This window comes from Bufo bufo, chromosome 1 (genome assembly GCF_905171765.1).
Source record: "Bufo bufo chromosome 1, aBufBuf1.1, whole genome shotgun sequence".
NCBI lineage: Eukaryota > Metazoa > Chordata > Amphibia > Anura > Bufonidae > Bufo > Bufo bufo.
In genome coordinates this window covers 612607294-612619669 of record NC_053389.1, presented here as the reverse complement: position 1 = coordinate 612619669, position 12376 = coordinate 612607294, and the positions used below count along the sequence as shown (strand labels likewise).

Below are 12376 nucleotides of genomic sequence, written 5' to 3'. Positions count from 1 at the left end.
CAGGCAAGTTTTCCAATAGGTCTGAGAAATGTAGATTTTTACAGCAAAACAGCAATCACAGAGGACAACATTGGACTGTACATTTTCAGTATCTCAAGGACAAAATGGACCGTCCCTGCAGGGTTCTAGGATTTGGAGCAGAAATGAGTAAGGGGATAGGTGAAGGGATGGGTAAAGTGGTTATATGGGATTTTCATATTGATGTCCTATCCTCATCAATATGAGATTGGCAGGGGTCCAGCTCCCAGAACCCCTAGTTGATCAGCTGTGAGGAAGCTGTAATGCTCAGAGCTACGGTGAGCTCCGTGGCCTACACACAGCCCACCAAGCACAGTGTTGTACATTGTAGAGCAGTTGTGCTTTGAATCGAAGCTCAGCCCTACTGTGACCAATGTACGGTGACATAATTAGTCTAGGCACTCATGGGGCGCTACAGTCTCCTCAAACAGCTGTTTGGCAGAGATTGGACCCCTGCAGTTCTCATATCGATTAACTAACTGGACAATAGGTCATCAATATGAAATTCCCAGATAACCTTTTAAGGCATATAATGTATCTGAGCAGCTACAGAAAAAGAAACATGAGAATAAAATATGGACATCGTTTACTGGTAGACAATTCTAAAAAGAGACATACGGAGAGATCAGGATGTTCTCTACCCTAGGATACATAACAGTTAATAGCACTGGTCATAAAAAGCTCATAAAAGGAGGAAAGATGAGATTTATAAGCGCAAACAGGCACATGGTAAAGGTTAGGGGTATCTCCAGCTGCTGGATCCTGCAGCAACCCTATGACCTTCTGAGCATTACAAACCACAGCACACTTCATCTTCTGAGATCTAACTATGGCGTTCGGACAACCATGTCAACTAAATGGAAAGAGGTCAAAGCCCTACTAAAGAGTAATTAAACACAGTTTATAACTATTTCATGAGCAGTTGATTAAGAGCACGCAATTTTCCAAACTTGACAAGGTTCCAATATGAAGCCCATCATTTACATGGATTAGAGAGAAATTTCTAGGAAAGCCACAACGAAGTGCATTTCTGTGTGGTCTGTAGAGCATCGTACTGCCACACAATTATATTAAAAACCTACTCAACACACAATGAGAACAAAAAGCTCATTGCTAAAAATGTCTTTGTATCTCAATAACTAATTGAAGTCAGCAGTCTGAAGCCTAAATGGAAATGCTAAGGAAAGAGGCACTTGAGCGCATGCTGCGAGATCCTCCTGTGAAGCAGAATAGACATCTTTATTTTGCACTGTACTTTCTATGCCAGTTACAATAAATCAAGTCATCAACTGTCCTGCTGTAAACAGAGCATGTCCTGCTTCCAGCTGTTACGAGTAGAGGGTGCTCACACAAACGTGACAAAAGCGGACAGAACGGTTTCATACGTGCCCCTGTCCTTGCACCGGTGATATTTTAATAGAGACAGTGCGCGATCAATTCTAACATTTGACAATTGTTATACAGAGTAAAGTTATATCTTAAATCACGTTAAAGTCTTTGTTACTAATTTAATATGCCTAAATTGATTGCAGCATAGTCCGTGATGATATTTTACGTGTCCATACAGATGTACAATATTAAAGGGGTAATCCTGGAAAAGATAATGATTACTAGGTAATCACCACATCTGCAGGGGTCAGAGTACCGAAACCCCAGTGATCACCTCTTTCACGGCAGCGCTGTACATTGTATAATGGCAGTGCTTGGTATTGCAGCTCAAACCCATTGACTTGAATGGGGATGAGATGCAAATAGGCCACGTGACCAATGAAAGTGACATCTAACGTCGCAAAGCTCAAGGAGCACCTGACGTCTTCTAAAAGCTGATCTGCGGGGGTCCCGTTCCACTGAATGTGACGGTCAACTGAACAGGAAGAAAGAAGCACATCTGGGTCTTATGTCCACAGGATATCTTAAAGAGACTTTTTAGGTACAGGCCTTGAGAACCGCTATAAAAAGGAAGGTATAAAAACAGCATGTAAATTTACCCAAAAAGCATCATATGGGCAATCCGTCTTCTGAGCAGTCATGCAGCCCTGGCCAGTAGACGTCCGGTAAGTCAGGATTCATCATTACAAGCTTTATGAGGGGGTCTTTCAGCTGCTAGATTGGTCACCAACTCTAAAGCATCTTTACCGAAAGTATGAAACTGATAAAGCCAGGACAATATGCATACATATGAAGAATGCAAACTGTCAGAGGCACAAATGGCCATTTATTCTTCTGGTATATTCTGATTAATTAAATGATTTTGAAGAACAAGTAAAAAACACTCCTCTGTGAAAATTATTATTCCATTTATTCTACAATCTGCGCAGAAACCCCATGACTGAACGGAGATGCCAAGAGCCAACAATAGTGCTCTGTATAGAAACATAGCAAGCAAGGTGAATTCTACTCAGTCCCCTGTGCTATTACATATCCTCCACCTCCCCCAAGGATTACTCTGATTAAAATAAAAATAATACCAATTCACCCTACAGACATTTTCTCGTAGATGTGCATCATGCCAAGCGTGGAGGAGGGATGGTCGGCAGCCAAAGAACAGTCTCCGCCCAGCACTTTATTCATTAGATTAACATCAATGCATGGAATACGTCTCTAAACACTATTCAGATAACCCATAACTACACTAATAAAAAGAGTATATGAAAAACCATAGATACATAGAAAGACAAAAAAGGCACTAAACTTCTATTACAAAAAAAAAATATATATATATATATATATATATATATATATATATATATATATATATATATATATATATATACACATATACACACACACATACACACATATATATACACATATATACACACACAATATCTGGGTGGAAGCGCCCGGTTTTTATGACAAAATGACAGTAAAATGAGGAATACAGGTTTGTTGGCTGCCAAGCGGTTTAATCAGCTTCAAACATTGGCACATGAATCTCCAAAAAATGTCCTGCTGGTTGAAGTAATTAGTTGATGTCTTGAGGGACCTAAGGATTAGGAAACTTATTGGAAATCAGTCATCAAGTCTAAAGACACAGAACCTTGTAACCAGAAGGGGGGTTCAAATCGCACATCAAACTCATTCCACTGATTACCAAATAGATGGGATTTTAAAGCCTGACAAGCCATTCTTCTGGAAATACATACATTCCCCATGAAATAACCATGCTACTTTTCATAGTGTTTTCACTGCATCATTCCCCTGTTATACCTTCTGGAAATGAATGTGTGCGTTACTCTGGTGGCCCATGCCTGCCGCCTGTCTGTCTTCAACCGGGCACGAGGGACGGATCAATTATCCGGCTTCCTCTGCTGTGCTAGTGGTCTGGACCCACATGGCCTTCTTTGCCACCGGCATACCACGTGGCTCTCCATGCAGCAGGCCACGGTCTGTTAGGAGAAGACCAGAGGAACCTAAGGTGCGCACGCTGGCCGTTATAAAGCCAGAGACCACGCATACCCTAGTCTTCTTTGGCCAATGGCTGGTCACCTGAGGGTATTTGAGACACCTTCCCCAGGAGGGACTGCCCGAGCTTTAGGTTATCTAATTATAAGACCATTTGGCCCGATCTAGAGGCATATATTGGGAACAAACTAAGCGTTTAAAAGGAAAAGCTACATTTACTTGCACCAATCATCTCTACTACACTTGTTCATCATCCCTATACAGGTTTACTGGTTACCTGCAGCACATCCCTGTTTACACAAGGCGATCAGGCGGTGGCAAATACTGATATCCTTTACCACACAAAATATGCGATGACCCGATGAAAAAGCAAACAGCAGGACATTTACATGAGGCAGTTATTAGGGATCCGCAAATGAACAGTTAAGTACACAGAGGGCGGGCCCAAGCCATTCTGTACACACTCGCTCATGGCGCTTCCTCTATCAGCCCCTGCTCTTTTTTTGACTGACAGGGCTAGGTTCCTGCACAGTCATCCTGTCTGGCCCTGTCAATTAAGGAGAGGGAGGAGCTGGCAGAGGAGTGTAGAGTGCCCTGAGCCCACCCTTGGTGCACTTAACTACTCATTTGCATATGGATTAAAAAAGTAGGTTCTCTCCAGAGTGAAGCAACAGATCGCTAAGTAAAAAGTATCATTACACTCAGCTGAGCTAGCCCTAAAAAGGCACGTACCTGATTATATAAACGACATTTTTTTTTCTAGGATATATACAGCATTTTTTAAATATTTTTTTTTAAAGTCTGACGTGTTCCCTGGTTTAATACCATCATTATGTGGTCTGAATTAATGTTAAAGTGCTGCAAACTCTGAGCTTGCTACTTGCAGTCTTGGGCATAAGGTTCTGTTACGGATAAGACAAGACCCTCTCGGAGGATGAAGATAATGACAGCTGATACATTTTAATTCTAAAGCTCCTGGGTGCCTTTCACCTCTTTGCAATTTCAAGCACCAGAACAGACAACGCTGTTGCGCTACTGATAATCATACATATCTGGTGCAATAATCTAATTGCATGAACACAGTAGGAGTGGAGAATCACTCTTACTCTGAACACAAGGCCATTAATGCTTGCGCCAGAAAAAAATGGCTTCTGGCTCCTCAAAAATGAGCTGTGCGCGAAATCCTGGCCGCAGCTCCCAACAAGCAGGATCCCTGAGCAGACGCTCAGCCCCGACTTTCACTGACCCTTCAATGCTCCCTGCTATGCACGTGCAGCAGAACTCATTTCGCACAGATTGGAGAAGCACACGATAAAGCTTATATTTTATTTATTGCATTATATGTTCCGTGCGGCTAAGCCGATTTAAACGCTGACCTGAAATGAGATGAACTAATCCTGAGGCCAACAAAGGCGGTGACAAATGCGCTCTGTTTCACATCTTTTAGAAAATGATGCTAATTCTGCATGATATGTTCAGCTTCATTGTCTCGTTGTGCTGGTGAAATCACATAAAGCTCTCAAATATGAGCAAATACAGGGATGGCATTATATCAATATCTTTACAATCAGTCTCAAAGCTTCACTGAAATACCAGGGCATTCAACAGGATAAAATAAAAAGGAAGTTCATCTCTAGTAAAAAAAAAAAAAAACACATTCAGATTCAATATCAATAAAAAGACTTACAAAAACATTCATTTATGTTCAGAATTACGGATATTGCTTAGAAAGGAGGATACTCATAATTAACTAGTGGCGCAAAAAGCTGCCACCTGCACAGAAGTGTGTCAAGATTTTGATTTACTTGGGGTGATTATCGCCCGGAGAAGCATTTGTTAGGATGATCGTTCACAATCACTCACCAGTGTAAACATGTGCAACAGCTGAATGATAATTTGCTCATTTGTCATTGATCGCACCCTTTATGATGGCATGAGAATAGTTTCTCGGCCGTGTACACAGGCACCTACCTGTCATTTATGATGCAATAGGTATAAGAGGGTGGAAAGACAAGCGAACGTTCCCATTATTACTGGAACAAGTAAAATGTAGACTAAATGACTTATTGACGATTGGCACTCGTTACGGGCAATTTATCTGGCCTAGTTAAGAGGACCCTTAGGTTATACATGCAAACAATTGCAAAGATTTAGCCCAGGCACAAAGAACATTCTGACATTTTGTTAATAGAACATTATTCAGATTATTATTTTTTTTTGGGCCCTCATAGCATCTTCCATAGATGGCAGCTTTTTACACACCAATGCAACTAAAATTCAGTTACAGGTGGCATGTCTAAGCCACTTTCGAGGAGGGAGTGTGGCAAGGGCAGGGCCAGCAGACCTGGCACGTTCACCTTTTACATCAGTTTTCTGGAGTAAATGAAGACTGCACCTCATCCTCCAGAAATGCAAGGGCTATCAAGACTGGCATACCACACACCAGTCTTAATAAATACCCCCCCCCCCCCCCAAGGGTCATTAAACATTGGCCGTTTGATAACATAGCATATCGACTGGCAGCTGTTTAAAAGGGAATCTGTCACCAGGAAATTCATCGTAGGGCTAGCTCAGCTGAATGTAAAGGATGATACCGTCCACTTAGAGATCCATTGGTTCATGCTGCAGAAAAAGTACTTTTAATCCTTATGCAAATGAACGGTTAAGTGCTTCGAGGGTGGGCCCAAGACACGGTGCAACCTTGCCTCTCCTGCCTTTTCTGACAACCCCTCACTCTCCGACGTACAGGGCCAGGTAATAGGACTATGCAGACTGCTGCATAAATGATCAGATTGTGTGGGGGCAGCCGTTCATTACATTACTGTTGGGCACATAACCTAATTTGTGTGCCTGAAATACAGAGGAAAACGTATAACACCTATGGCACAGAGATACAGAATCAGCCTGCTGATTTCTGTGCCTGAGGCCTAGAAATTAATTATAAAACAGAATTCAGAAAATCTCAATTTATCCCCATATTCCTTCAACTAAAAAATAAAAACCTTTAAGAAAGGTGAATGCAATTCTGCTTTTGGAGATGAAGACGAGAATGTCACCTCATCCTGTAATACTGGTGTCACAATAAGGACTATGGTGCAGAGCACATCTTCTATAAACCTCTTTCTCAAGTTTTGTCAAAAAAAGTGGATGATTTGTATAGATATTACCTCTAGTTCAGACTTTGTGCACATTTACTATGGAATACATTTCCCCATTCCTGGCTTACCCTAAAGCAGATTAAAGCAATTCTAATCTGACTTTGAATACAGTTTAATGGCTTATCTAGTAAATGAGCGAAGAATTCTCGGGATTTAACATCCACATGATATTTAATTGTCGGTTAATTAGAGCTCACCGTATATGAGGAAACACAAATCTGTTACTAGATCGCCCAGCAACTGTCTACATACGAGCTGCGTTGGAAAGTTAAGGCTAATAAAATCATTAACTATGACGCCCTCGAATGCAAACGCAACACTCACATATTAACATTTATTACAAAAGCGGCTGGTTGTTTTGTGGTCCAGTCACTTCATAAAAAAATAAAATAAAGTACGGAAATCCAAAGGCACTGAATGAAAAAAAAAAAAAAATGTATTTATGTAGTTATACCAGAATAGCCATTTTAATTACTATTATGGCATATGCTACATTAACCCTAATCTCTGGCGTTGCAATCTCCCACTTCACGGAACATGATGGCACTATAAATATCAATAAAAGGAATAATGAGGCACAATCCATGTAACCATAAACCAGAGAATCTTATTTCACTGCCACTAAATGGGACACGTACCTGTAAATATCAAGGGAGACAGTCAGTAACACATCTGCCACCCTCAGATAATCAGGCAGTGAACTATTCTTCCCTTTCTAGGAGACTACGAAAGGATTGTACTTCTCAAAATGTTTTTAAGATCATAAAAAGCTTAATGAGATACTATACGCTTCCCTCATCATATTAGGACATACACAGATCAGCTATACCGTTGAAAACTCTGGTGAAGTGAATGACATCGATTATCTTGCACCGTGGCACCTGTCAAAAGGCAGATATTAGGCAGAAAAAGGAACCATCAGTCCTTAAAGATGATGGGATGGAAGCTTCAATTTAAGGAGGATTATCTATTTTTCTCGTATTTGTTATCTGGAAATAACTTTTATATTTGAGGATTTAGCCATATGAGAGCTTGTTTTTTGCATGACTGACGAATTGCATTTTAAGTGACACCATTTTGGGGTACATATCTATAAATTATATTTTTTTTGGGGGGGGGGGTTGTAATGGAAAAAAGTTCTGCCAATGTTTTTGGCACTTTAGGTATTTGACTTAAGGTGCAGCTTAACCATCATGTTATTTTTATTCTATGCAATCAGTAAGATTACCATAATACCAAATATATATATTTTTTTGCACAAAATAGCAATTTCATGTAAAAAAATAAATTGTTTGCTGCATTCATGCTTCTGCCAATGTAGCCATATTTGGTCTTGATGTTTTAACGAGACAGGATGTAGTTTTCAATGGTACTCATGGGATATATTAACTTTTTTGGAGGGGGTTAGTTAAAAAAAATTCTATTTCTTTTGCTTATCTTGTTCATGGGGCAGTTTAAACAACGTTATCTTTATTATAGGGGTTGTGGAGAATGAGGTGATGCCATAGATGTGTGCATCTGTTGGGTTATTTTACCACTTTTAGAAAATAAAACCATTCATTATTGGAAAATGGTCTATTAATTAACTTTCTAAATAAAGTTTATTAACCTTTAATTATCGTATTTTTTTTTTTTTGTCCCACTAGGGGACACTATTGTTATAATGCATTGTTATACTTGTACATGGATGCATTATACCGGTAGCCCATCACTAACAGTGGTAGGATGTTTAAAAGGTGGATTTAGATGGGATGATTTCTTCCCGACACTCGGCTGCTCATTCTGTGAAGGAGACCGCTGCATTTACATGCCCTCATACAGATTCATGGTTTCTGAGCAGCAGTTTGCTGTTTAGACCACACAGTCTAATGCCCAGAAGTTATAAGCGGTGGTGCCTGCAAGAACAAGATCACCCAATGAATGAGCGTTTTGCTTGTTAGTCGGGTGATCGGCAGCACATTTACACAGGCAGATTGTCGGGAACAGTCAGTCGTTCCTTATAATCTGCCTGGTTCTAGGGCCATCTAATTGCACCTTAACTGACAGTCATGGAAGGCCTAGGGGATCTGTGTTAAGCTTATTTCACACAAGTGATATAGTATGAGTAAGTTCAGGGAAAAACTTATTTTTTGCATGCAAGTTTAATTAGTTTTGTCTGCGATTGCATTTAGTGTTCCACAAGGGACACCTCACAGCTGAAGCCAGCAGTTGGCTGAAGATCAGGTGACCATGGCCATGCTGGGGAGGAAGAAAATCCACGGACGGCATGATGAGCCAGCACGCAGGGCGGGAGCCGCCAGGAGCAGGTAAGCATGATCTTTTCACATTTTCCCGCAACGCCCGTGTGAAAGAGGCCTAAGGGAGGCAGGCTGCCAGCAAATGACGTATTCTCAGACAACCAGGATATATTCACATGTGGTGGATGGCATTGGGTGTGCAAAAACCTATGTGATTGCTGCCAAAATAACCAAACCAAGATGAACAGATCTGATTTGAAGTTGTAGAAGTTTATGAAACAAATCTGCCGTTTGTGAATATGCTCCAAAAATATTCAGTACAATAATCTATCATATGTCATATATAATCTGGAACTATGTAATAGTATGAGAACTTTCATGATGTGCTTCGCCATTTGAGACTCACTAACTTCTAGCTATTAAAAGGAAAGATGCTGTAGCTTTGCAAGCTTTTGGAAGGATGGTAGGACTAGGGAATTTTGCTGCAGCATAACAATTTCATAATTGAACTGTAAATTTTATTTTTAGCTATTGTGTACAGAAATTTCTTCAGAAACAATCCTTTAATGAGCATAAATTGCTCATAAAAAAACTCAACAGAAGGAATTTCACACCCACCTGAATACAAAATCAAAACATTTTACCGACACGAGAATTCTTTCATGGACAGCTCCATCACATGGAGACATGCCATAAGGCCTCATGCACACGACCGTTGTTTGCATCCGCGTCCGTTCCATCATTTTTCACAGTTTAGCGAAGGTCCTATTCATTTCTATGGAGCTGTGAAAAAAAACTGATAGTCCTCCGTTTTTTCTCCACGTCAGTTATTCCAGTCCGTCAAAAAAATATAACCTGTCCTATTCTTGTCAGTGGAAAACGGAGGACAGACCAATTCAAGTCAATGGGTCAGTCAAAAAAAAAAAAAAAAAAAGATGCACAACTGGTATGTCATCCGTGTCCGCTTTTTTCTACAAGACCTTGGTGCAATAAAATCACACTTTTCATTAACCTTCCTTTTTTTCCCCCTGTCAGACAAAAAAAAAAAAAAGGAAGACACAAGGAAACACAACTGAAGCAAAATCGGACACGGACCACTGAGGCCAAATCACTGACAATGAAAAAGTCGTGTGCATGAGGCCCAAGCCAAAACACTAAAAAGGTTAGTGCAACACATGTGGATCTCCTAGCCATCTGTAAAAAATCCACAGTTTGGCTCACATGATCAACTGTCGGTCAGAGAAATGTGGCTGTCACAAAGACCACACACCGCCGTGTGAAAGCAGCTTAATGGGGGAGATTTACTATTAAACTTGTGCCATAATTCGTGGCACAAATCTGGTGTACATGGTTTGAGCCACATTTATTAAACCGTTTAAAAAAAAAAATTCAACTCTTTAAAGAACGGGGTGTGGCCAAGCAGGGAAGAGGTGCGGCTTACTACAAAGGGGCAGGGCTTAACTGTGCCATTGTGCGCCAAAACTTTAGTGCATGACTCTGGAGTAAAGTAAGCCAACTAGTAAGAGGTTTAAATTTAGAGTATAGGGCCAAAAGGTGCACCAGATTTACTATCCAGCAAGAACCACTGTGTTAAAGCTGGTGCAGTTGTTTAAATCTTAAGACACTATTAGTAAGGACTCATGCATATTAACGTATCCGATCCAGACTCATTCACTTTAATAGGGCCGCAATAGAGGCAGACAGCACATTATGTGCTGCCCGCATCCATATGTCCGTTCCGAAGCATCCGCAAAAATATAGAACAAAGCAATAAGACACAAAGCAATAACATTATCATCCAAAAATGAGGGGGGGGGGGGGAAGAGTATCAAGACAGTTTGGAAAATGAGTAACCTTCAACAATGACAGGAAGGCTCCCTGTGAAACCACTTCACTCTTATCTGCATATACAGAAAAGCCACGATTCACACACAGGAACCACATAATTTACAACGACTTCCTGCCCATCTCACTATTGCTTCCTTTCAGGAAAACCACAATGTGATGGCTGGAAAGCTATACACCACGATAACTAGAGACCAGACAAGTAATAACTACAGTGACAAATTCTAGCTTTGGCATAATATTCTATGGGCCTACACCAGGCATGCTCAACCTGCGGCCCTCCAGCTGTTGTAAAACTACAACTCCCACAATGCCCTGCTGTAGACTGATAGCTGTAGGCTGTTCGGGCATGCTGGGAGTTGTAGTTTTGCAACAGCTGCAGGGCCGCAGGTTGAGCATGCCTGGCCTACACGGTGACTCCGGTTGTCTCAAATTTTCATATTTATCCTTGTATGCCACTTCTGTGGCAAAACAATATCAATTTATAGCAAACAAAATATCTATGCCATAACTTGAGTTTCTGAACTTCGACACTTCTTAAGTGTGAAATAAAGGGGTGAGGCTTAAAAAGGAGGGGACAGGACCCTCCAGATTTATTACTATTCACATTCGAAACTAGCAGAAATTAGAGCTGAAAACTACACTACCTTATAGGTGGTGTAGATTTCAGTTTCTGGCACACGGACAGCAGGAAGATGCGACAAATTTATTGAGTGGCCTCATATTCCAGCACGCTATTTACTAAAACTTTATTCTTTGGAACTCTGTCCCGCGGTTTTTCTCTGAAGCCTGTAAGGAAACTTCAAAAAAAACGCTTCATCTTAGGCAATATTCTCAGCTAGAAACATTGATTCTCAGGGAAATTACTGGAGGCGTACAGAACAAAATAAGAGTTCTGATTGTAAACTAAAACTGCAGTCTGTTTGCCTCTGCAGGTCTGTGGCACGAGGCATCATACTTTACTGTCAAGTAAACCAGGCCTGTTCAATGATGGATCACAAGAGTGGGTCTAATTACTGCAAGGGAATCTAGCAACATGTATGAGTGCCTCACTCACAGCTTTGGGAGTCCATTAATTCGTTTCAGTAGTGGGAACTTGGCTTAAGGTGCCCATACACTTTCAACAGCTGTTGGCTGGACACATTTGTTTTTAATGGGAAGAGAAGAGAAAGCCGCTGCCAGATACCTCTAGTGGCGACTTATCTTCTGGGAGGACAAGGATTGGCTTTTGAAATTCAACATGCTAATCCTTCTTGGGAACTCACCATACACATTTGATCGTCAGACAGTATCAGCAGGTTCATCTGACTTTAGTCTAATGTGTAGTCTAATGGGTAAAGGCCCCAAAATTATAAGGCTCAATTCACACGTCCGTATAACGGGTCCGCAACCGTTCCGCAGATGCAGACCCATTCCTTCTATATGGGGACAGACCACATTTCCGGAGCACACCACCGATCTTCCGGTCCCGGAAAAAAATAGAGCATGTCCTATTCTTGTCCGCAATTGCGGACAAGAATAGGCATTTTTATGGGGGTGCCGGCCAGGTGTATTGCGGATCAGCAATGCACTACGGACGTCTGAATGGACCCTAAGAGTGAAAAGACTTTTGATCAGAGTCTATAACCTTATTAACTCCGTAACGGGTTATAATATACAGAAGAACCGGTGGGAGGCATCACTTAAAAGAATTCTCCCGCACTCCTGACAGTT

The 12376-nt window shown here is 41.0% G+C and overlaps 1 protein-coding gene across 5 annotated transcripts in view; it reads right to left on the bottom strand.

The window, feature by feature from the left end:
* The window catches only part of NEO1 (neogenin 1), a 145021-nt gene that overhangs the window by 86938 nt on the left and 45707 nt on the right, over positions 1-12376 (bottom strand). The window lies entirely within an intron of this gene.